A 27,893-nucleotide genomic window follows, 5' to 3' on the forward strand; every position below is an offset into this window, starting at 1 on the left:
AATTCTTGTTGTGGGAGACTGACGCTACTCATAACGCTAAACCAACAACAAATCTAGTGTCTCTAATCACATTATGTTACCCTATGCTGAAAACCTTAATCGTAGATATGTTACTTATTGAAATTTAGTTATAACAAATTGTACTAAGAACAATGCGTTTTGGGTGGATCTTCATTGTGTCGATGCCTTCAAATATCCTACTCTCATAATACCCAAGTTTCAACAATTCTTTTGTCACGAATATGATGTTTCTCATTATTTTATTGGAACGAATAACGCAGTTAACAACTGGTTTTCCAGTGATTCTTACTTTGCTGGTGCTCAGAAACGGCATATATACATATAGGCTTGAAATGAATGCCAATATGGCGCCTCACAACTCTGTACTCAAGGGAGATGGCGTGCGTGTGACGTAGGTGGCGTTGTCACATCTCATTGGTCAACGCTCAGACGCACGCTCAGAATATCTGACATGCCACATATTACTCTGCACTTTCGGAAAGACCCCCGAACGTGCTATTCCACGCTATGACGTCAGAAACTCGGCACGCTCAACGCTCAACGTTCGGATGCACGGTCCGTGTGCCGACGGCTTAAGGCGCAAGTAATTCAGTGTCAAATTAACGAACTGCGTACCAGGGTTTAAATAAACGTCTTAATACACGACAGAGACCTGCGGTAAAATAATTACTTTCCAAAAATGTTCAACTACTTAATCGAAATTATCCTAAGGAAAAGCACACACACCCATGCCCGTGGGAGGACTCGAACCTCCGCCGGGACCAGCCGCACAGTCCATGACTGCAGCACCTCAGACCGCTCGTCTAAAACCGAGCGGAAAAAAACTGCATCTAGAAACCAGTGAAAATGCGAAATTCTTTAAATTACTAGAGTCACTCCAAAAGAAATGCACACTATTTTTGTAAAAATACAGTTTTCATTCTGCATGTGTGAAAGTTTTAGAGTGCGTAGATACATCCTTCCCGCTTGTCTTCAAACTTAGTTCAACCTGTTCCCGTGAGTGGCGCCGTCACAGCATGTCTTCAAGATGGCTGCTACACTTGACGTTCGTCAGAAGCAACGTCCTGTCATAGAATTCCTGTGCTGTGAAAACGAGACAGTGGGAAACATCCGCAAGAGGTTGAAAAAGGCGTATGGAGATGCTACTGTCGATCGCAGTACAGTTAGTCGGTGGGCAAGCAGGTTACCTTATAAAAGCGGGCACGGCAATATTGAGGATTGTCCTCGCAGCGCCAGGCCTCGTACTGCACACACTCCAGACAATGTGCAGAGAGTTAGCGAATTGGTGACTGCTGACAGACGTATCACAGTGAACCAATTGTCACGCTACGTTGGGATAGGGGACGGAAGTGTTTGCAGAATACTGAAAGTGTTGACGTTAAAAAAGGTTTGTGCCAGGTGGGTTCCCTGGATGTTGACAGTGGCTCACAAAGAAAGAAGAAAAACGGTATGCAGCGAACGTTTGGAACAGTACGAGAATGGTAGAGATAAATTTCTTGGAAGAATTGTGACAGGTGCTGAGACATGGCTTCATCATTTTGCACCAGAGACGAAGAGGCAATCAATGGAGTGGCATCATGCAAATTCACCCAAGAAAAGAAAATTTCTAAACCACACCTTCTGCTGGAAAAGTTATGGCTATAGTGTTTGTCGAATCCGAAGGACTCTTGCTCGTGGACATCATGCCAAGTGGAACCACCATAAATTCTGATGCCAATGTGATGACACTGAAGAAACTTCAAGCTCGACTGAGTCGTGTTTGACCACATCGCCAAAAGCAGGATGTTTTGCTGTTGCACAACAATCCACGGCCACATGTCAGTCTAAAAACCATGGAAGCAATCACAAAACTCGGGTGGACAACACTGAAACACCCGCCTTACAGTCCTGACCTGGCTCCATGTGAGTATCATCTCTTTGGGAAACGCTCCGACTATTCTAACTTGTGGTTCTAAACGCCCCTAACTACACAGAACATCAGAACATTATGTTTCATTTAGTATCATCTAGATTACGAAGACAGAAACTCAAATTTACGCGTTCATATACAAAAATGTTATATTTATGGAAAAGACCACGCAACACCACAAAAGAAGAGAATAAAATGTCGATCACCCAATGCGATTTAATTTATATGACTTTAAAATAATTTAGTGATCTATAAATGGGTTTGTAAGCACGTATAACGAGCACAAACGGTTTTGATTGATAAAACTGACTTCGACTGTGTACGAGAATATTTAGTTGAAGTATTTTCACGTAGCCACTGGGCTACGCCTAACGCTTGCTCTCTTTTACTACCTGGTGAAACTGATGGTTCGGTTAATTAAATTTAGGAAAAGTGCGAATTTGAAATGCTCAAATGAGATTTGCGCTAAATATGATTATTGTTGTACTTCAGAATTCAAGGAACCCTCAAACAGGCCACCTGGATAATGTACAAACACATCTCAGTATAGTTGTATAATGATCGATTCAGTAATTCACGTTTGAGAATGGTATGAGAAATGCAAGATGTATGTGGTGAATGGATTACTGCCTTACTAAACCTGATCGCTAGTTAAATTCAGTTCATACACGGATCAATATCCGCGACATATTGATCATAGCTTTTATCGTCAATCTGCTACACACTCGACAAGGGAAGCTCCAGGTAATACGACAAGTCGTAAAGAAAAAGTACACACTGAGCTAGAATGTACTAGATTGTTGGAGTGTAGCAGTAAGCTGGAGCATGGCGACCAGTTGCTGAGCTGGCAAATAGGAGTGGTGGATGTTTTCACATCCTCAATAAGAACTCACACATAGCTGTCTCTCCCCTCCCCCCATTCAGTGCTTCTTAATATCATCACGCATTCTATCCACAGAAGTGTCAAACCACAGTACATCAGGCAACTGTATGACCATCATATATGACTTGTGGCGACCACTTCCTGGCTGTCACTGTCTGGCTGCTCACAACCACATCAACAAACACACTCCAACTGACTGCTACACTCCAACTGACTGCTACACTCCAACTGACTGCTACACTCCAACAGACTGCTACACTCCAACAGACTGCTATGCTCCAACTGACTCTACACTCCGACTGACTCCAACTGACTGCTATGCTCCAACTGACTGCTATGCTCCAACTGACTGCTATGCTCCAACTGACTGCTATGTTCCAACTGACTGCTATGTTCCAACTGAACTGACTGCTATGTTCCAACTGACTGCTACACTCCAACTGACTGCTACACTCCAACTGACTGCTACACTGCAACTCACTGCTACACTGCAACTCACTGCTACACTCCAACTCACTGCTACACTCCAACTCATTGCCACTTCAACTGACTCTACACTCCAATGACTGCTACACTCCAACTGACTCTACACTCCAACTGACTCTACACTGCAACTGACTCTACACTCCAATGACTGCTATGCTCCAGCTGACTGCTATCCTCCAACTGACAACTACGCTCCAACTGACAACTACGCTCCAACTGACTGCTACGCTCCAGCTGATTCTACACTCCAGCTGACTGCTACGCTCCAACTGACTGCTACACTCCAACTGACCGCTACACTCCAACTGACCGCTACACTCCAACTGACCGCTACACTCCAACTGACCGCTACACTCCAACTGACCGCTACACTCCAACTGACTGCTACACTCCAACTGACCGCTGCATTCCAACTGGCCGCTACACTCCAACTGACTGCTATGCTCCAACTAACTGCTATGCTCCAACTAACTGCAACACTCCAACTAACTGCAACACTCCAACTGACTCTACACTCCAATGACTGCTACACTCCAACTGACTCTACACTCCAACTGACTCTACACTCCAACTGACTCTACACTCCAACTGACTCTACACTCCAACTGACTCTACACTCCAACTGACTCTACACTCCAATTGACTCTACACTTCAACTGACTGCTACACTCCAACAGACTGCTATGCTCCAGCTGACTGCTATGCTCCAGCTGACTGCTATGCTCCAACTGACTGCTACACTCCAACTGACTGCTATGCTCCAGCTGACTGTTATACTGCAACTCACTGCTACATTCTAGCTGACTGTTACAGTCTAGCTGACTGTTATCCTCGAGCTGACTGCTAGACTCCAGCTGACTGCTAATTTCCAACTGCCACATCCTCATTTAAAAAACTAGCATGTCTAAGCAGCTATTCATTCTCCGAGTGAAACTCGAACAAAATACCTCAGCCAAAGCCCTAAGTGTAGCTGATGCAGCAGAGAAAACGCAAAAACCGATCAGTTTGTTACCTATACAAAGGCAAAAGTGTTTACTAGCAATCGACATGTAAATAAATGGAAGATACGAAAGATGACTACCTAAACCAGCCATCTTTCGAGATCGCGTTATGATATTATCTTATGGGTGTACATTGCGGGTGATAAAAAAGTCAGTATAAATTTGAAAACTTAATAAACCACAGGATAATGTAGATAGAGAGGTAAAAATGCACATGCTTGGAATGCCATGGGGTTTTATTAGAACCGAAGAAAACAAACTTCATAAAATGTCCGACAGATGGAGCTGGACAGCAAAACGTCAGTGAGTGCGCATGGCAGTCGTGTATAAAAGGAGCTGTAATGAGAGAGAGAATCAGATGCGCCAGCAAACGCATCATGTTGACGTTACCTGAAAAGGCGCTTTTAATGAAGCTGTATTATCAGAATGGGGAATGTGCTAGTTCAGCGTTGCGATCCTATCGCCTTAGGAAGGGGATTCGAACGGGTAAAGGTCCGTTGACAAATGCAGCTGTGGCGAAAAACCACGGGTTGTTCAGACGATAGACCCCGTAGTGGCCGACAGACCACAAGGCGTAATGCTGCTGAGACAGTTCAGCAAGAAATGGAGACTGTAGCGGGTTCGTCTATGCACGGGGAAATCAGCGCTCGTGCAGTCGCACGTCGCACCGGCATTCCATACACTACTGTTTGGTTGGCACTGAGGCGTACCCTCCGATGCTGTCCGTACAAAATCCATCGGCATCATGAACTGTTACCTGGCGATTTAGTGAAGTGGAGGGCATTTGCAGTGTGGGCGTTTCAGAAGATTGGTTGAGTAACGTGTTGTGGACCGACGAAGCTCATTTCACGCTCCGAGGGTCTGTCAATGCCCACAACTGCACAATTTGGGCTACCGAAAATCCTATAACTGTCGTGGAAACTCCACTGCACGACGAGAAAGTCACGGTATGGTTTGGATTTACCACATCTACAATTATCGGGCGTTTTTTCTTCGAGGAAATGCGTGATTCTGGTTTTGTAACTGCTACCGTGACGGGTGAGAGGTACGCCGATATGTTACAGAATCGCATCATCCCAGCCTGGCTGCTGGAACGTACGATGTTAATGCAGGATGGCGCTCCACCCCATATTGCTAGACGCGTGAAAGATCTCTTGCGCGCGTGGTTTGGTGACGATCGTTAGTTCAGCGGCCACTTTCGTCATGCTTGGCCACCCAGGTCACCAGACCTCAGTCCGTGCTTTGGGGTTACCTGTAGTCACAAGTGTATCGTGATCACCGACATCTCTAGGGATGTTGAAAGACAACATCCGACGCCAGTGCCTCACCATAACTCTGGACATGCTTTACAGTGCTGTTCACAATATTATTCTTTGACTACAGCTATTGTTGAGGAATGATGGTAACCATATTGAGCATTTCCTGTGAAGAACATCATCTTTGCTTTGTCTTACTTTGTTATGCTAATTATTGCTATTCTGATCAGATGAAGCGCCATCTGTAGGACATTTTTCTGAACTTTTGTATTTATTTGGTTCTAATAAAACCCCATGTCACTCCAAGCATGTGTGTCAATTTGTACCTCTCTATCTACATCATTCCGTGATTTATTCAGTTTTCAAATTTATACTGACTTTTTGATCACCTGGTACTTGTAGCAAAGAGTGAAAACTTTCATTAGGGCAGGATTGTGTGGGGATTTGCAGTCCCAGCCAGTCCATTCTAGCAGGCCCACGCATCTGGGATTGGGAACGAGGACCGCTCGTGGAGAGAGGGAGGACGCACCAGACGGAACGGCGTGGCGTAGCGGTTCCTCGGCGCGTCCCTGGTGACGTCATCGGGGATTGATGGGTGCGCCGGCAGACATAACGACGGCCATCCGTCAGGCACGGGCCAGCCGGGGCCAGCGTCTGGTTCCTACCTGCGGCCCGCTGGCGTCTGGGCCGGGACAGACGGCTGCTGCTCTGTGATGGCGAGTGACCTACCTGCCTGCCGCCGTAGGCGGAGCGCTCCGAGCTGCAGGGGCCGTGGGCTGGGCGCTTACCTGCAACAAAAAGACAGCCAGAAACACGACCATTAGTGGGTGGCCGCTCCGAAGAAAGCAACAACAGTGTCGTACATCGACATGACAAATTCTACAGGAGAGCTATTTTAAAAACATGAACACAGTTATAAAGTTTTCATATGTTTTCTGCTGTTGTGAATACAATGAAGACCCAAAGAAACTTGTACACCTGGCTAATACCTTATAGTGCCCCCGAGAGCACGCAGAAGTGCCGCAACACGACGTGGCATGGACTCGACTAATGTGTGAAGTAGTGCTACGAAGGGGTGCATATCTCTTCTGAACAGCACGTCGCAAGGCATCCCACATGTTCTCAAATGGCTCTGAGCACTATGGGCCTTAACATCTGAGGCCATCAGTCCCCTAGAACTTAGAACTACTTAAACCTAACTAACCTAAGGACATCACACACATCCATGCCAGAGGCAGGATTCGAACCTGCGACCGTAGCGGTCGCGCGGTTCCAGACTGTAGCGCCTAGAACCGCTCGGCCACTCCGGCTGGCCCCACATATTCTCAATAAACTTTATTTCTGGGGAGTCTTGTGGTCTGCGGAAGTGTTTAAACTCAGAAGAGTGTACCTGGAGCCACTCTGTAGCAATTCCACGTGGGGTGTCGCATTGTCCTGCTGGAATTGCCCAAGTCTGTCGGAATGCACATGGACATCAATGGAAGCAGGTGATCAGCAGGGTGCTTACGTACGTGCCACCTGTCAGAGTCGTGTGTAGACGTAGCAGGAGTCCCATATCACTCCTACTGCACACTCCCAACACCATTACAGAACCTGCACCAGCTCGAACAGTCCCTGCTGACATTCAGGGTCCATGTACTCATGAGGTGGTATCCGCAACCGTACGCGCCAATCCGCTCGATACAGTTTGAAACGAGACTCGTCTAACCAGACAACACGTTTCATTCATCAACAGTCCAATGTCGGTGTCGACAGCCTCAGGCGAAGCGTAAAGCTTTGTGTCGTGCAGTCGTCAAGGGTACACGAGTGGACCTTCGACTCCGAAAGACCATATCGATGACGTTTCGTCTAATGGTTCGCACGCTGACGTTGATGACCCGACACAGAAATCTGCATCACTTCACAGGAGCGTTGCGTTTCTATCACGTTGGACGTTTCTATTCAGTTCCAGTCGGTCCCGTTCTTGCAGGATCTTCTTTCGGCTGCAGCGATGTCGGAGATTTGATGTTTTACTGGATTCCTGATATTCACGGTACACTAGTAAAATGGTTGTACGGGAAAGTCCCCACTTCATCGCTACCTCGGAGATGCTGCGTCCCATCGCTCCTGCGCCGACTATAACACCACGTTCAAGCTCACTTAAGGGGATACGGAATCGGATTTTGGGTTAAAAAATCGAATTTTTTTTTATTGGCGTATTATATTCTGCCATGTTTCCTCTTTAAAATGACGTATCATACATAGCTCTACTACAATTATAACTATTTTATTTTTATATATTTGTGAGATCGGGTATTGCGCTTTAGTTATACACGTCTCTCGTGGCTGACCATGAACTTTTTGGCAGTACCTTTAAAGTGACATGAATTCAAATATCCCGGTTTCCAGCGACTATTTATACACTAGTTGCCCGAAAATGTTTCTCTCTGGTTTCCTCAAGTTACTCTTTGACTTTGTGGCGGGACTGTTTTGTAAACAGTGTGATATAAGAAAGTAGTTGTTGTTGAGTTATTTCGTATTTAGTGCTTCATTTTTCGCAGTGAAAATGCCTAGAGCTAAAGCAAAAGTATTTAAAAAGCGTGTGAACTGGCAAAAGAAAAGAAATAATGATTCATTAGCAAAGCAAAGCAGTTCATCATCATCACTGTTGGAAAATGTGAATCCACTTATTACTGATTTGCCGAACGAACTTACACCAAATGAAAACAGTGCTTCTCATAAAAAACTAAGAGATTTGGAAGAGAAATATAATTTACTTGATAGAGGGAATGAAGTTTTTGAACTCATTGATACGAATATATTGTGTGAAGCTCTTGAAAACAGTTTGTGCTGCAAAAAATGTCATGGAAACGTTTCTCTGAAAGTAGAATCCCATGTTGGCCTGGCTGCCCAGTTTAATTTAATATGCAGTGTTTGTAAATACAGCTGTAAGTTTCCAAGTTCGGTTTCAGTAACTGTAAATAATGGATACAAGAAAACTGAACTTTATAGTGTAAATATTAGGTTAGTTTATGGATTGCGAGCAATTGGTAAGGGCAAAGCAGCTGGTGATATGCTATGTGGTGTTCTAAATCTTCCAAGTGCACCTTCAAAGTTTGAAGCTTACAATTATGTACTAGGATCTGCAGTTGAAGATGTAGCACAGAAGTCAATGCAGGTTGCTGTGGAAGAAGCAGTGGAAGAAAATGACGGCAGTCGTGACCTCACAGTGGCGTTTGATGGCACGTGGCAGAAAAGGGGCCACACCTCCAACAATGGTGTTGTAACAGCAACTAGTGTTGATACTGGCAAGGTTATTGATGTTGCAATAATGTCTAAATACTGTAGGTGCACAGGCAGGCTGAAAAATGAACACAGTGATGACTGTATTGCTAATTATTATGGTAGTAGTGGTGGCATGGAGGTTGCTGGGGTGAAGAAAATTTTTCATCGCTCTTCACAGTGGTATAATGTTCGCTATGTCAAATATCTGGGAGATGGTGACTCTAAAGCATTCAAAGAAGTTTTGGAAAGCAAACCATATGGGAACAGTGTAAATATAAGCAAACTTGAATGTATAGGACATGTGCAGAAGAGAATGGGTGCCAGGCTGAGAAGGTTAAAATCAGTTATGAAAGGGAAAAAACTAGATGATGGGAAAACCTTGGATGGCAGAGGAAGATTGACTGATTCCATAATAGACCACATTCAGAACTGCTATGGCCTTGCAATCAGGCAAAATACAGGCAATCTTGAAGAAATGAGGAGAGCTATATGGGCTTTATATTTCCACACCGCATCCACGGATGAGCATCCACAACATGGTTTGTGCCCCAAAGGTGAAAACAGCTGGTGTAAATACAATAGGGGACTAACAACAGGAGAGAAATACATTCACCACCACAGTCTACCATCAGCCATCATGGAAGAAATAAAGCCCATTTTCAGAGATCTGGCTGACAGAAGTCTTCTGATGAAATGTCTTCACGGAAAAACGCAGAACCCCAACGAGTGCTTGAATAGTGTGATATGGCATCGTCTCCCAAAAACAGTGTTTGTCGGAATTAATACACTACATTTTGGTGTGTATGATGCTGTGGCAACCTTCAATCTTCGAAATATAACTAAATGCCAGGTCCTTCAAAAGTTGGGTATGTGTGTTGGTTCCCGTACGGTACGTGCTATGTTCTTTTTAGATCAGCACAGACTAAGGCATGCTGATAATATAATCAAGACATTAGTGAAAAAAGCAAGACAGGTGCAGAGGGGTGCCAAAAGAAGACTTGAAGATGATTATGAAGACTGTGAAGGGGGTATTAGCTACGGATCAGGAATGTTTTAATCTTCTTTCTCCGTTTCCCGTAAGTTTACTTTTTACTTCATCTAGGAACATTATCTCAGGTACTGGTCAACCTAGAAGTCTGAAATTTTTATGACGTAGTGACATAGGTCCCTATTACATACTGAAACAACGATTTTTTAATTACTTGATTTACAAAAGACTTAGGGGTGATAGTCTAGTAAAAAGCGATGGAAAAAATTTACTTAAAAATAAATGTACAATATCTCTGTAAGAAAATACTTTGACAATAAACTGTTGTTTCAGTATTGTTGTAACATATGAATGCACATACAGTAAAATTTTTACCTCTCTGTCTCCAGTAGTTTGTGAGAAAATGTTCCCTATAGTAGGCATATATTAACATTGCGGGGATAGGTGATTCCGTATCCCCTTAAATCTTTATAAACGTCCATTTTAGCAGCAGTAACCGATCTAACAACTGCGTCAGACACTTGTTGTCTCATAAGGCGCAGCCCCGTGTTCTTTCTGTTTACATATCCCTGTATTTGAATACCCATGCCTATACCACTTGTTTTCGTGTTTCAGTGTATTACCAGCACAGGTACCGAGATTCCACCTAGACCTCGAGTAACGTGTTGTCTTGCACGAGGTCATGTAAACATCGGAACTGACAACAAAAGCACAAAGATGAAATAGCTCCATTGTTGGTCATACCTTGAATACATTCTTGATGAAATTTTATCTGTGCCTGTAGATATAGAGCTATTCCTGGATGAATAAAATCAAGGTACGTGTGATACCATTAGCTGTACGGTACATTAGTTTTTAAGTGGTTATAGATTGTCGTATCGGTTTTGATTTTGTGTAAAGGAACATTGCTGAAGAAATATTAAGAATGTTTACAAAATAATTTTAGAAATTTTCTAAAATGATATACAAAGGTTTTTGTATAAATTACGTTATTAATGTTGCACACTGTTTTACAGACAGTTTTTTTAAACTGTAGAATACTGACTTGGCTATATGTTCCGATGATAATTTAGGCATATGTAGTTACATGGAACACTAGATTCTTGCCCTAATCTGATATGAGTGACAATGTCAATTTGTACTACCACTAGTCGTCATAAGTACTTCTACAGGGTGAAGAAAAAATATTGACGCACTCGGACTTCGCAACGCTACTGGCAATACAAAAAGGTCCATCACAAAATTTCGTCCTGCGCGTTTCCGGCAGTAAGACTGCCAATCTGGCGACACTGTGATCACGGCAGCTGCAATGTGGCGCCGTGTGAACGCTTGTGCCTTAATCGTCTTACTGTGATTACGGGCAGTCTCCTACAAAACATTTGCACTTACGTACTACGAACACAGAAGTGAAAGTACGATCTTTTTTATTGGTCAGCTTTTAAAGAAGCCTTCTGCACGTCGTGGACACGAATTGCTTCGCACCACTGCATCTACTGGATCCCAACCCTGTTTTCTGTGTACCCACCCTCAGTGGCCCCATCGATTAGTACAAACTACTACTATTGTCACGTTCTGGAGTATTATATTTCGTCAGGAATACACTATGTAAATGTGGCATACGGGTGGCTTAAGGAAAATTGTATACTGCACTATTATGTGGCAGGATGAAATTGGCAAATAAAAAAAAATCACCTTGACCCCTAATCGAACCCTCGACCTCCTGTATGCTAACCCAACACGCTATTTTTTTTTTCATTGTTGATCTTTGTGTCTGGTCGTTGCGGACGTCAAATGACATCCGTTCAAGTTCGTTTTTGTTGATCCTTCCACTCAGACTTTTATTACAGAGGCCAACCAGCTCTCTGACCGAACACGCTGAGCTACCGTGCCGGCGCTATCCAGTGCACCACCTGTACAGCACTGCGTCTATGTGCTCACAGAAGTAGTTACTGTATATGTGATTACTGATGTGTCGACAGAAGTGCCGACACAGTGTGGTTTGAGGAGACCGAAATGCACGCTATAAGCTCACGCAGGATGGCGTGAGGTCTGAAACAGGATACGTAATGAATGCTATAAAGAAAAGTACGTAGCTTCTGGAATACTCAACTTTAATCCATCATTTGTATACATCGTGCTTGATGAGACATGCTTCATACGATAACTATCAATTGCTATGGCGCCTTGCTAGGTCGTAGCCATTGACTTTGCTGAATGCTATTCTAACTATCTTCTCTGCACAGGAGCGAGGCTTCGACAGTGTTGCATCGCTAGCTAAGTCGTCCGTACAACTGGGACGAGTGCTAGTAAGTCTCTCGAGACCTGCCGTGTGGTGGCGCTCGGTCTGCGATCACTGACAGTGGCGACACGCGGGTCCGACATGTACTAATGGACCGCGGCCGATTTAAAGCTACCATCTAGCAAGTGTGGTGTCTGGCGGTGACACCACAATTACAGTGTTTCCAGACTGCCAATATTTAACGTCCATTTACTGCCGGAAATATGCGGAAAACGAAAGTTTGTGAATGACTTTTTGTATTGCCAGTATGTGAGGAATCGCACGGCCAAGTCCGAGTGCGTGAATTTTTCTTCGACCTGTGTATTGCTAAGAATGTTTACGGTAGGATCTATCAGTTGTAAAATGGTGCTGAATGTGAGCACTTATAATCGGTGCAATAATACGTGTGTAGACAGCTGTTACTTTAAAATTGACATGCCGACCTCAAGAGAAGCTTATGACACGAACACCGACATGTATTGTACAGCACCACTTACTGAAATGATAGAGGATATTATCTAACGATGTAAACATAAGCGTACTACATATTGTAAATTTTGGACATAATTATGTGCACTGTTATATAGGCAGTTGTATCCTACCATTTTCAGTCATATTTTTTGTAGATTCGAAGATGGTAACAGAGATTTGCCGAAACCGGTCATCCTTATGAGTAAATCATTTGTGCGATCTTGGCAGCTGAGAATTTATTCAGTGCTAATAATTTAGCAAACAAAATCAGAAAACTTGGAGCGTCCTGAAGGTATTTCTGATGGAATTTATGAGTTTTATAGAACCCTGTAAAACCTATTATGCCCGAGAAATGAAAACATGGTCGGCATTGTTAATAGCCCGCTGATTTGGGGCAGCTTACATATCGAGCAGCAACAATGGACTGCCTTCGGAAATACAAGTCCTATCCCGTGCATGATTTTTCAGTTCATCACCAAGCTGAGCCTCCTCAAGAAAGTGAGGATGTTGTTCAAGCTGTCAGCAGTACAGGACATCTCCCCCAGATCGCAAAGCCATCTAGAGGTCCAGCCGTTCAAGTAAAATCGCATTCGCACTCTGCTGAGTTAATAACAGCATCAGCTTCGGTGCAGTGATTACAAGAATATAAACAGAAGAAATCAGCAGCTGAATTTAAGAAGGAAGCAGTCAAAAATTTATTCCGGAAGAGCGGAAAATCTTCAGAAGGTAAAGTGGAGAGTGGTCTTTTGAGCTCTGCATCAGATGCCTGTCTTGATGAGAGTAGTGACTCAGACTGCAGCGATGACGATGATGTGGCTTGCCGGTTATGTAGACGGCTCTTTCCTGACGACGAACAACGCGAAAAAATGGGCACAGTGCACGAAATGTTAGCGATGGCCCCACGAAGATTGTGGATTCCAAAATGACAATTTTGTATGGCCACAAACAAACGTAGAGTGAAATGAGTGAAGGGTAACAGAAATCAATGAAGATGTAAAAAGTGGATGTTCATATGCCATATTATTCAGTAATAAAATATGTTTAGTATCTCATATTAGGAAATCTTTACCTCACCACTATGAAATGCCTTGTTTGTGAAGACTGATTAATCACACTGAATGTTTATTATTGCAGATACGATCAATGTATGGTAAAGTTAAATAGTGCAAGATATTATTACCATTGTTGTTGTTGTGGTCTTCAGTCCTGAGACTGGTTTGATGCAGCTCTCCATGCTACTCTATCCTGTGCAAGCTTTTTCATCTCCCAGTACCTACTGCAACCTACATCCTTCTGAATCTGCTTAGTGTATTCATCTCTTGGTCTCCCTCTACGATTTTTACCCTCCACGCTGCCCTCCAATACTAAATTGGTGATCCCTTGATGCCTCAGAACATGTCCTACCAACCGATTCCTTCTTCTGGTCAAGTTGTGCCACAAACTTCTCTTCTCCCCAATCCTATTCAATACTTCCTCATTAGTTATGTGATCTACCCATCTAATCTTCAGCATTCTTCTGTAGCACCACATTTCGAAAGCTTCTATTCTCTTCCTGTCCAAACTATTTATCGTCCATGTTTCACTTCCATACATGGCTACACTCCATACGAATACTTCCAGATATGACTTCCTGACACTTAAATCTATACTGGATGTTAACAAATTTCTCTTCTTCAGAAACGCTTTCCTTGCCATTGCCAGCTTACATTTTATATCCTCTCTACTTCGACCATCATCAGTTATTTTGCTCCCCAAATAGCAAAACTCCTTTACTACTTTAAGTGCCTCATTTCCTAATCTAATTCCCTCAGCATCACCCGACTTAATTAGATTACATTCCATTATCCTTGTTTTGCTTTTGTTGATGTTCATCTTATATCCTCCTTTCAAGACACTGTCCATTCCATTCAACTGCTCTTCCAAGTCCTTTGCTGTCTCTGACAGAATTACAATGTCATCGGCGAACCTCAAAGTTTTTATTTCTTCTCCATGAATTTTAATACCTACTCCGAATTTTTCTTTTGTTTCCTTTACTGCTTGCTCAATATACAGATTGAACAACATCGGGGAGAGGCTACAACCCTGTCTTACTCCCTTCCCAACCACTGCTTCCCTTTCATGTCCCTCGACTCTTATAACTGCCATCTGGTTTCTGTACAAATTGTAAATAGCCTTTCGCTCCCTGTATTTTACCCCTGCCACCTTTAGAATTTGAAAGAGAGTATTCCAGTCAACATGACAAAAAATATTACAGCATTTGATTGTTTGCCTTTAACATGCATTAGGCAGCTTTCCTCCACGTTTCCTAAAGCGCAAGACACGAGGAATTTATCATGCTGTGGTGTTACAGTTCGCATTTTTGTTCTTGCTAAGAAAATTGGAAGACACATTTCGAGTTTTGTTTTACCCAAACATGTTTCAGCACAGTTTGTGCTATCTTGAGTGGGTTACTTTATTTCCAGTCTATAAAAATGTTCTTGCATATTAACGGACAGAGAAAACATTTGCTACAGAATATTTACAGTTGTGAATGAAGGGATTGTTGTCAAATGTTATACACGGTTTGCTTACAATTCACACTTGATATATGTATTACTGGGCTGATGTACTGTCAGTTGATTATTATAATAAGTCTTAAGTTCTGGCTTTATAGCTTATTTGAAAAAATTATGGATGTACGCATTAGTTTGCATACCTGACAGGAAGCTATTGAATGTTTATGTTAGTAGCTGTGAGCCTGTTACAGAATCTACGACTTGTCATTTGCAAACGGCAAAATGTAATTTTTCTTTTTGATTATCATGCGTTTCCGATCGTCAATGAGTATGTATAGCATTATTTTGCGTGGTACTTTCGGCTTTGATGTCGTGGTGTTTGTCTGCTTTATTTGTGTTGTGCTAACTCGCTGAGTAATACAACTACTGTCGTTCCACAGGCATTTTCTGTGATTTTTCGGACTTGGACAGAGTTTTCGCCGCCATTACGTGATGTTGTGGCTACATGTACATCTACATCTACATGGATATTCTGCAGATCACATTTAAGTGCCTGGCAGAGGGTTCATAGAACCACCTTCACAATTCTGTATTATTCCAATCTCGTATAGCGCGCGGAAAGAATGAACACCTATATTTTTCCGTACGATCTCTGATTTCCCTTATTTTATTGTGGTGACAGTTTCTCCCTATGTAGATCGGCGTCAACAAAATTTTTTCGCATTCGGAAGAGAAAGTTGGTGACTAGAAATTCGTGAGAAGATTAAGTCGCAACGAAAAACGCCTTTCTTTTAACGATGTCCAGCCCAAATCCTGTATCATTTCAGTGACACTCTCCCATATTTCGCGATAATACAAAACGCGCAACCCTTCTTTGAACGTTTTCGATGTACTCCGTCAGTCCTACCTGGTGAGGATCCCACACCACGCAGCAGTATTCTAAAAGAGTACGGACAAGCGTAGAGTAGGCAGTCTGCTTAGTAGATCTGTTACATTTTCTAAGTGTCCCGCCAGTAAAACGCAGTCTTTGGTTAGCCTTCCCCACAACATTCTATATGTGTTCCTTCCAGTTTATGTTGTTCGTAACTGTAATTCCTAGGTATTTAGTTGAATTTATGGCTTTTATATTAGACTGATTTATCATGTAAACGTAGTCTAACGGATTCCTTTTAGCAGTTATGTGGATGACCTCACACTTTTCGTTATTCAGGGTCAACTGCCAATTTTCGCGCCATTCAGATATCTTTTCTAAATCGTTTTGCGGTTTGCTTTGATCTTCTGATGACTTCATTGATAAACGACAGCGCCATCTGCAAACAACCTAAGACGGCTGCTCAGATTGTCTCCCAAATCGTTTATATACACTCCTGGAAATTGAAATAAGAACACCGTGAATTCATTGTCCCAGGAAGGGGAAACTTTATTGACACATTCCTCGGGTCAGATACATCACATGATCACACTGACAGAACCACAGGCACATAGACACAGGCAACAGAGCATGCACAATGTCGGCACTAGTACAGTGTATATCCACCTTTCGCAGCAATGCAGGCTGCTATTCTCCCATGGAGACGATCGTAGAGATGCTGGATGTAGTCCTGTGGAACGGCTTGCCATGCCATTTCCACCTGGCGCCTCAGTTGGACCAGCGTTCGTGCTGGACGTGCAGACCGCGTGAGACGACGCTTCATCCAGTCCCAAACATGATCAATGGGGGACAGATCCGGAGATCTTGCTGGCCAGGGTAGTTGACTTACACCTTCTAGAGCACGTTGGGTGGCACGGGATACATGCGGACGTGCATTGTCCTGTTGGAACAGCAAGTTCCCTTGCCGGTCTAGGAATGGCAGAACGATGGGTTCGATGACGGTTTGGATGTACCGTGCACTATTCAGTGTCGCCTCGACGATCACCAGTGGTGTACGGCCAGTGTAGGAGATCGCTCCCCACACCATGATGCCGGGTGTTGGCCCTGTGTGCCTCGGTCGTATGCAGTCCTGATTGTGGCGCTCACCTGCACGGCGCCAAACACGCATACGACCATCATTGGCACCAAGGCAGAAGCGACTCTCATCGCTGAAGACGACACGTCTCCATTCGTCCCTCCATTCACGCCTGTCGCGACTCCACTGGAGGCGGGCTGCACGATGTTGGGGCGTGAGCGGAAGACGGCCTAACGGTGTGCGGGACCGTAGCCCAGCTTCATGGAGACGGTTGCGAATGGTCCTCGCCGATACCCCAGGAGCAACAGTGTCCCTAATTTGCCGGGAAGTGGCGGTGCGGTCCCCTACGGCACTGCGTAGGATCCTACGGTCTTGGCGTGCATCCGTGCGTCGCTGCGGTCCGGTCCCAGGTCGACGGGCACGTGCACCTTCCGCCGACCACTGGCGACAACATCGATGTACTGTGGAGACCTCACGCCCCACGTGTTGAGCAATTCGGCGGTACGTCCACCCGGCCTCCCGCATGCCCACTATACGCCCTCGCTCAAAGTCCGTCAACTGCACATACGGTTCACGTCCACGCTGTCGCGGCATGCTACCAGTGTTAAAGACTGCGATGGAGCTCCGTATGCCACGGCAAACTGGCTGACACTGACGGTGGCGGTGCACAAATGCTGCGCAGCTAGCGCCATTCGACGGCCAACACCGCGGTTCCTGGTGTGTCCGCTGTGCCGTGCGTGTGATCATTGCTTGTACAGCCCTCTCGCAGTGTCCGGAGCAAGTATGGTGGGTCTGACACACCGGTGTCAATGTGTTCTTTTTTCCATTTCCAGGAGTGTAGATAAGGAACAGGAAAGGGCCTCTAAGACTACCTTGGGGAACGCCAGTGTGTTGTGTTCATTTGTCTCTCATTTGTGTTCATTTTGCTGGCCGCAGTGGCCGTGCGGTTCTAGGTGCTTCAGTATGGAACCGCGCGACCGCTACGGTCGCAGGTTCGAATCCTGCCTCGGCTGTGGATGTGTGATGTCCTTAGGTTAGTTAGGTTTAAGTAGTTATTAGTTCTAGGGGACTGATGACCTCAGATGTTAAGTCCTATAATGCTCAGAGCCATTTGTGTTCATTTGTCTCGTGGCATATTTGTCAGAGTGAGACGCGCAGATCTGAAGTGTTAAGTGTTGTTGGCGTTTATGTTGTTTGGTTTGAGGGCTCGGAGGAGGAAGGGGGGGGGGGGAGAGAGAGAGTGAGAGAGAGAGAGAGAGAGAGAGAGAGAAAAAGGGGAGGTGGAATCTCCCTCTCCGTCCCAGCCCAAAACACACATACACGCACACACACACACACACACACACACACACAGACCAAACACCATAAACACCAACAACACTTCAAATCTGCACTCCTCACACTGACAAACACGCCACGTAACAGATGAATACTACACAGCCACAACAACACGTAATTGCAGCGAAAACACTCTGCAGGTTCGAAAAATCGAAGAAAATGCCTGTGAAACGACAAAAGTGATAGAAAGCCGTAATTAAGATGCAAAATAACGCGATACATACTCATTTTCGTTCAGAAATGCACAATAAAATTCGGTTTTGCTATTTGCAGATAACGAGCTATAGATTCTGTACTACCATAAATATTCAGTAGTTTCATGTATGGTATGTAAACTAAGGCATGCATCCGCCCTCTTCCCAAATGAGCTATAAAACCAGAACTTTACACATACGAGGTGCAACAATAAATTAATGAGAATGATTTTCTTTGCAAGATGTGGCAACCCTGCAGGCTTGCATAGGCACAATATCTTTGACCTTGGTCTATAAGCTGCTTCTAGCCCAAGCGGCACATTGATGCAACTGCTCAGTCGTTAGTTGTGCTGTTATAAGTTACGATGTGTCTCTCGTCACGGAAATGGAACCAGATAATATTGCGCAATGGTACGCCATTTCTTTTTGCATTACATTGGGTGAAAACGCGACGGCAACTTACGGTAAGCTTCAGAAGGCTTTTGGAGAAGAGGTTATATCTAAAGCTCAAGTTTTTCTTTGGCATAAAATGTTTAGTGAAGGCAGAATGAATGTTGAAGATGAAGACCGCAGTGGACCACCCACGAATGTCAACTTGTCCAGGGTGCGTGAACTCTTACGATCTGATCGGAGATTACCGGTGAAAATGATTGCAGAAGAACTGAACATCAATCGAGAAACGTTTCATCTAATAATAACTGAAGATCTCGGCATCACGATAATGCGCCATCCCATACTGCTCTGTCAGTACAGCAATTTTTAACCTCAAAACAAATTTCAGTTCTACCACAGCCGCCTTATTCACCACATATCGCTCCATGCGACTTTTTTCTATTTCCCAGAGTGAAAACGGCGGTCAAGGAACACCACTTTCAAATAACACACGATGTCCAAAAAGCTGTGACGAGGGTCTTGGAGGATATTACAGAAGATGAGTTCCAGAGATGTTACCATCAATGGCAGAAGCGCTGGAAGAAGAGCGCGCGATCAGAAGGGAACTACACTGAAGGAGACAACACTAAACTTGACTAAAACGGTAAGCAACATTTTTTTTTTCACATCGGTCTCATTACTTTATTGACGCACCTTGTATTAAACAACACGCTTTGCATCAGCCCAGCAATATGTATCTGAACTGTGAATTGTAAACAAACCATGTAGAATATGCGACAAGAACCATCTCTTCACAAATGTAAATATTTTGTAACAAACTTTTTTCAAAATGTTAATATGTAATAACAGTTTTGCAGAAAGGATATGAAGTAACCCACTGAAGATAGCACAGAAAGTGGTGAAACATGTCTGAGTAAAGCAAAACTCCAAAGGTGTCTTGTATCAGGCGGCCGGCCGGAGTGGCCGAGCGGTTCTAGGCGCTCCAGTCTGGAACTGCGCGACCGCTACGGTCGCAGGTTCGAATCCTGCCTCGGGCATGGATGTGTGTGATGTCCTTAGGTTAGTTAGGTTTAAGTAGAATGAGATTTCCACTCTGCAGCGGAGTGTGCGCTGATATGAAACTTCCTGGCAGATTAAAACTGTGCGCCCGACCGAGACTCGAACTCGGGACCTTTGCCTTTCGCGGGCAAGTGCTCTACCACCTGAGCTACCGAAGCACGACTCACGCCCGGTACTCACAGCTTTACTTCTGCCAGTACCTCGTCTCCTACCTTCCAAACTTTACAGAAGCTCTCCTGCGAACCTTGCAGAACTAGCACTCCTGAAAGAAAGGATATTGCGGAGACATGGCTTAGCCACAGCCTGGGGGATGTTTCCAGAATGAGATTTCCACTCTGCAGCGGAGTGTGCGCTGATATGAAACTTCCTGGCAGATTAAAACTGTGTGCCCGACCGAGACTCGAACTCGGGACCTTTGCCTTTCGCGGGCAAGTGCTCTACCACCTGAGCTACCGAAGCACGACTCACGCCCGGTACTCACAGCGTGAATCGTGCTTGGGTAGCTCAGATGGTAGAGCACTTGCCCGCGAAAGGCAAAGGTCCCGAGTTCGAGTCTCGGTCGGGCACACAGTTTTAATCTGCCAGGAAGTTTCATAGGTTTAAGTAGTTCTAAGGTCTAGGGGACTGATGACCTCAGCAGTTGAGTCCCATAGTGCTCAGAGCCATTTGAACCATTTTTTGCATCAGGCAGAATTCCCCTTCCAGTGGGGAATTTACTCTGCCATTCTTGTGTCTATCATTCTCGCCAGCAACCTACGACACCCGAAAAGAAATGTTATAACGTTGGTGGCACCAGGTGTGATGAAGCCGAATGCGTGCGACTGCTGTGTCTGCCGGCCGGTGAGGAGCTGTCGACGCCCAAATTGAGACGGCCCGCCGATTGGATTCGGCAGAGTCGGCGAGACGGGCTGCGCTGGTGGACGCGGGTCGCCGGCCGCCCGCTGTGAACGCAATCAAACAGCGCCGCGCCCACTCCAGCTCTGCACCGCAGCTGGCGGCGACATCAAAGCCGGCCGGGCCAGCCGTGTTCCACGTCCGCGGCCGTCACTCGAGTGCTGCTCCCTCCCACACCCCCTCCAGTCCCTGTGGCGTGGCCGCACTTCTTCATTTCGTACCTGCCCAGATATATCAGCGTACATTCCAATCTTCTTTTTTATGTTCCCTCTAACGCCACAAGCTATGGAAATACGAGGGCTGTCCAGAAAGTAAGTTACGATCGGTCGCGAAATGGAAACGACTATGAAAATCCGATAAAGCTTTGCACACTTGTGTTGGGCAGTGTCTCTAGTATAACCCCAGTTAGCATCACGTCGCTCTTCTCATTTCTGAGCTCGCAGTGAGTGCGTAAAGATGTCTAGAAAATAGTGTCTGCCGCCAAGTACGAGGGCCTGGTGAGAAATTTCGCCTGAAGCTATGCAGCTAACATTACATAACTGTCGTGCTGTTTCTTCTTCAAGACAATTCTGAGCCAGATTCTGCAGGGGCAATAAAGATGCTCCTGCATCGTTTCCAATTGGAAATGGTTGATTACCCACAGTACAGCCCGTAATTGTCTCCCTCTGATTGTCATCTCTGCTCATATGAACCACTGGCTATGACGACAACATTTTGGCACAGACAACGAGCTGTAGGCCAGCGTAGAGAATTGGCGGAAAGCACTGGCGGCTGCCTTCTATGATGAGGACATTGGAAAGTTGGTACAACGCTACGACAGATGTCTCAGTGAGAACGGCGACTACGTAGAGAAGTATCTGGAAGGTGTAGTTATCTATTACAAATAAAACATTTCTGATATTCAATGTGGTTTCCATTCCGCAATCAATCGTAACTCACTTTCTGGACAGCCCTCGTATTTCAGCTCTTGTTGTTTTAAACAGGCTAATCTTCCAGAATGAGATTTTCACTCTGCAGCAGAGTGAGCGCTGATATGAAACTTCCTGGCAGATTAAAACTGTGTGCCGGACCGAGACTCGAACTCGGAACCTTTGCCTTTCGCAGGCAATTGCTCTACCATTTGAGCTACCCAAGCACGGCTCACGCCTCGTCCTCACAGCTTTACTTCTGCCAGTACCTGCGTTCGCAGGAGAGCTTCTGTAAAGTTTGGAAGATAGGAGACAAGGTATTGGCGGAAATAAAGCTGTGAGGACGGGGCGTGAGTCGTGCTTGGGTAACTCAGTTGGTAGAGCACTTGGCCACGAAAGACAAAGGTCCCGAGTTCGAGTCTCGGTCCGCACACAGTTTTAATCTGCTAGGAAGTTTCACATCAGTGCACACTCCTTTTTTAACAACCCTACCACAACAAAGGTCAAAATTTAATAATGATTGTGGTGTTGCTCACGCTGCTAAACACTGCATTTTCGGGCAACAACAAAGTTATTGTGTGGCAGGTGTCATTAGAGCACAGTTAATAAAGTCATTTCATGTAATAATGAATAAACTAGGCACTCATCTTTTCGTGTTTCCCACGCTGGTCTTGTAAAATCATGGCTCGGTCGTCGAAAATCTAGGTGGTGATGATTCCAAGCTCGGATGCAAAGAGGCCTAGGTTTTATTATGCGATATTCTGAAGTTTTATAGATGTGTTTCACAAACCATTCTTGAAGATTAATCATTTGAAAGTTAGCACAATGGTGATGTAAAAAACTAATCAGCGCTCCGAATTTAAGTTACACTTCTTTTTTATTACTTTTGCTGCAACATCACGTAACACACAAAACATCACTTCACAATACAAAACATACTTGAAAACATCTTCCTCACTGTTAAAGTTCACATTTTATAAGCTGAAGACAATAAGTGTCTTTCCAACATGTCATCCAAGACTTGACTTTTTCAAAGTCCGACTCTCTAACAACCAACTAATAATCGCTTACGCGCCCAAAAATCAGAGTTACAAGTACGTCAAAGATCATAGTGACAAAAGAAAGAATACACATAAGAATAATATCATTGCAATACAAACATATCGATGTATCAAAGTACCTCTACATTAATTAAATCAAATCTGAATGTTGTCTCAGAAATATGTTAACTATTCTACAGAAACACAGTAGAATATTGCTGATATCGAGAGGTTCAGTTGAGGTGCCGTAATGGATACGTAATTCAAGTACCATTACACGCTGCAGAGTGAAAATATTCTGGAAGTAAAGCTGTGAGGACGGGGCGTGAATCGTGCTTGGGTAGCTCAGATGGTAGAGCACTTGCCCACGAAAGGCCTACCATCTGAGCTACCCGAGTTCGAGTATCAGTCTGCACACAGTTTTAATCTGCCAGGAATTTTCAGGCAAATCTTATCGATGGTGTCAGTACAGACACAGCGATTTGTGATCATGAAATCACGATAGTTGCTCTTGGTGATGTGGTCCTCTGTCTGAAGACTGGTTTGACGCAGCTCTCCACCATACTTCTTCCTCTCCGAGCCTCTTCATCTCTGAATAACTGCTGCAAGCTACATCTTTCGTAATATCCTTACTGCAGTCATCTCTTTGTCTCCCTCTACGATTTTTACCCATCCACACTTCCATCCAGTACTAAATTGGTCATCTCTTGATGTCTCAGAATGTGCTCTAACAACTGATTGCTTCTTCTAGTCAGGTTGCGGCACAAATTTATTTTCTTCCCAGTTCTATTCAGTGCCTGCTCATTAGTTATGTGATCTACCCATCTAATCTTTCGCATTGGTCTGTACCAGGTCATTTCGAAAGCTTCTATTCTTTTCATGTCTATCGTTCATGTTACACTCCCACACATGGCTGAGCTCCAGACAAATACCTTCAGAAAAGACTTGCACTCCTTCAGGCCACAAGTGGCCGATCGGGACCATCCGACCGCCGTGTAACCCTCAGATAAGGATGCGGATAGGAGGGGCGTGTGGTCAGCACACCGCTCTCCCAGTCGTTACGATGGTATTCTTGACCGGAGCCGCTACTATTCGGTCGAGTAGCTGCTCACTCGGCATCACGAGGCTGAGTGCACCCCGAAAAATGGCAACAGCGCATGGCGGTCCGGATGGTCACCCATCCAAGTGCCAGCCGCGCCCGACAGCGCTTAACTTCGGTGATCTGACGGGAACCAGAGTAGCTACTGCGGCATGGCCGTTGCCTCAGAGAAGGCTTGCTAACAATTAAATCTCTATTGGATGGTGACAAATGTCTCTTCTTCACAAACGCTTTTCTTGTTATGCCAGCCTACAATTCATATCCTATGGAGTTAGGCGAACGTCAGTTATTTTGCTGCCCAAATAGCAAAACTCATCTACGATTTCAAGTGTCTTCTTTCCTAATATAATTCCCTCAACATCATGCGATTTAATTCGACTACATTCTACACTACTGGCCATTAAAATTGCTACACCACGAAGATGGCGTGCTGCAGACGCGAAATTCAACCGACAGGAAGAAGATGCTGTGATACGCAAATGATTCGATTTTCAGAGCATTCACACATGGTTGGAGCCGGTGGCGACACCTACAACGTGTTCACATGAGGAAAGTTTCCAACCGATTTCTCATACACAAACAGCAGTTGACCAGCGTTGCTTGGTGAAACGTTGTTGTGATGCCTCGTGAAAGGAGGAGAAATGCGTACCATCACGTTTCCGACTTTGATAAAGGTCGGATTGTAGCCTATCGCGATTGCGGTTTATCGTATCACGACATTGCTATTCGCGTTGGTCGAGATCCAATGACTGTCAGCAGAACATGGAATCGGTGGGTTCAGGAGGGTAACACGGAACGCCGTGCTGGATCCCAACGGCCTCGTATCACTAGCAGTCGAGATGACAGGCATCTTATCCGCATGGCTGTAACGGATCGTGCAGCCACGTTTCGATCCCTGAGTCAATAGATGGGGACGTTTGCAAGACAACAACCATCTGTACGAACAGTTCGACGACGTTTCCAGCAGCTCGGAGGCCATGACTGCGGTTACCGTTGACGCTGCATCACAGACAGGAGCGCCAGCGATGGTATACTCAACGACGAACCTGGGTGCACGAATGGCAAAACGTAATATTTTCGGATGAATCCAGCTTCTGTTTACAGCATCAGGATGGTCGCATCTGTGTTTGGCGACATCGCCGTGAACGCACATTAGAAGCATGGATTCGTCATCGCCATACTGGTGTATCACCCGGCGTGATGGTTTGGGGTGCCATTGGTTACACGTCTCGCTCACCTCTTGTTCGCATTGACGGCACTTTGAACAGTGGACGTTACATTTCAGATGTGTTACGACCCGTGGATCTACCCTTCATTCGATCCCTGTGAAACCCTACATTTCAGCAGGATAATGCACCACCACATGTTGCAGGTCCTGTACTGGCCTTTCTGGATACAGAAGATGTTCGACTGCTGCTATGGCCAGCACATTCTCCAGATCTGAAAACGTCTGGTCAATGGTGCCCGAGCAACTGGCTCGTCACAATACGCCAGTCACTATTGATGAACTGTGGTATCGTGTTGAAGCTGCATGGGCAGCTGTACCTGTACACGCCATCTAAGATCTGTTTGACTCAATGCCCAGGCGTATCAATGCCGTTATTACGGCCAGAGGTGGTTGTTCTGGGTACTGATTTCTCAGGATCTATGCACCCAATTTGCGTGAAAATGTAATCACGTTTGAGTTCTAGTATAATATATTTGTCCAATGAATACCCGTTTATCATCTGCATTTCTTCTTGGTGTAGCAATTCTAATGGCCAGTAGTGTCCCTTCCCTTTGCGCTCCTCTCGTGTTGGAATAGTTTTTCTTATAAATTTGCCGTAATTGGTGCTGATGCTGGGACGAAACAGTATCAAAGATCCTGGAGTGGTATAATATCACATTCCACACCGTCTGCTCTACATAGCAAGTGTTCAAGAAAGTTATACTAAAAACAGATCATCACATTTTGTTTTGACACATTTAATTTTCTCGCAGTCCACTTCAAATATTGACCGATCTAAGCTGCAGGCTTGCGTGCAGACTCTCTAAAATGCCCATTTTAAACGATTCAAAACATAATACACGGTGTTTCAAAAAGAGTGACCTGATGCTGTATGGTAATAATTACGAAACTGGAACGTGCCGGGTAGGGAATGTGCGCTGTCCGAGCGGGCGTCGCCTAGAGTTCCCGTAAATTGGCCATAGCCTCTGTAAAAGAAGATACATCGTGTAAAGTTTATGGAAAATCTAGCTGTCGTCTAGAAGTTGTCCGTGCTGCTGCTGGTGGGAACATAGAGCATTTGTTAACAGCACAGCTAAAACCTAAAGATTTTGTAATTGGCAATTGATCCCATGTTTGTACGAGGGGGCCTTTGAAAAGTCTGTGCAAAGTCCAAGAGATGGCACTACCGGCGCGTATCGAGGTCATGTTTAGTTAGTAGCATCCTTGGAAAGAACGCACACCAAGTTTCAGCCATATTGGTGTTTGGCATTTGTGTGAATCAAGGAAGTCGAGTGATTGTCAAAAAATGGACGAATAAGAATTTCGTGTGGTGATTAAACATTACTTTATGAAAGGCAAAAGGCCTCAGGAGACTAAAGAGAAGCTTGATAAACATTGCGGTGACTCTGCACCTTCGATTAGAACAGTTTATAAGTGGTTTCAAAGTTTTCGGAGTGGCCATATGGGTACAAGTGATGCTCAAAGTTCTGGACGCCCTGTGGAGGTTACGACTCCAGAAATCATTGATAAAATCCATGATATGGTGATGAATGACAGAAAAGTTAAGGTGTGTGAGGTTGCTGGTGCTGTGGGCATCTCGAATGAACGGGTCCACAATATTTTGCATAAACATTTGAACATGAGAAACCTGCCCGCAAGATGGGTTCCGCGATTGCTCACACTTGACCAAAAACGGAATCGTGTGAAGTGTTGCAAGGATGGGTTGCATCTGTTCAGGAAGAATCCGCAGGATTGCAGCAACTAGAACTAATAGCGACGTTTCGTCACTGTGGATGAAACATGGATACATTATTATACACCTGAGACCAAACAACAATCTAAACAATGGGTTACCAAGGAACAATCTGCACCACAAAAAAGGTGAAGACCATTCCTTCGGCCAGAAAAGTTATAGCGACTGCCATTTGGGATTCGCAAGGGATAATCCTCATCGACTATCTGGAAAAGGGTAAAACTATTACAGGTGCATATTATTCATCGTTATTGGACCGTCTGAAAACCGAGCTGCAAGAAAAACGCCAGCGATTGGACCGCAAAAATGTCTTCCATCACGACAATGCACCAGCACAAAAAATGGTTCAAATGGCTCTGAGCACTATGGGACTCAACTGCTGAGGTCATTAGTCCCCTAGAACTTAGAACTAGTTAAACCTAACTAACCTAAGGACATCACAAACATCCATGCCCGAGGCAGGATTCGAACCTGCGACCGTGGCGGTCTTGCGGTTCCAGACTGCAGCGCCTTTAACCGCACGGCCACTTCGGCCGGCTCACCAGCACACACCTCAGCAGTTGTGGTCGCATATTTAATGGAAATAGGATTTTAACTCTTTGCACATCCCCCCTATTCTCCAGACGTGGCTCCCTCGGACTACTATTTGTTCCACAATTTGAAGAAATGGCTGGTTGGACAAAGGTTTTATTCAAACGAGGAGATTACTGCAGCAACTAATAGCTATTTTGCAGACTCGGAGAATTCCTATTATTCGGAAGTGATCAACAACTAGAACAGCGTTGGACGAAATGTATAAGTCTAAAAGGAGACTATGTTGAAAAATAAAAAAGGTTTACCCCAGACACAGAAGTAGTTTTTAATTTTGCACGGACTTTTCAAACGCCCCTCGTAATTTGTTATTATCAGTAAATAGGGAAGTCTGAAATGAGGTCATTCTTTTTGAAACACCCTGAATTTTCCGTTGCGAGACCGCATTACGACTACGAATTAAAACCGTGAGGTGGCAC

General features: G+C 44.7%; 1 protein-coding gene and 1 pseudogene across 1 annotated transcript in view; one reads left to right on the top strand and one right to left on the bottom strand.

Moving 5' to 3' along the window:
- Positions 1–27,893, top strand: part of LOC126424681 (collagen alpha-2(I) chain-like) — a 170,873-nt gene that overhangs the window by 47,513 nt on the left and 95,467 nt on the right. The window lies entirely within an intron of this gene.
- On the bottom strand, positions 23,970–24,087 carry LOC126425379 (5S ribosomal RNA; annotated as a pseudogene).

This window comes from Schistocerca serialis, chromosome 10 (genome assembly GCF_023864345.2).
Source record: "Schistocerca serialis cubense isolate TAMUIC-IGC-003099 chromosome 10, iqSchSeri2.2, whole genome shotgun sequence".
In the NCBI taxonomy this organism is placed as follows: Eukaryota; Metazoa; Arthropoda; class Insecta; order Orthoptera; family Acrididae; genus Schistocerca; species Schistocerca serialis.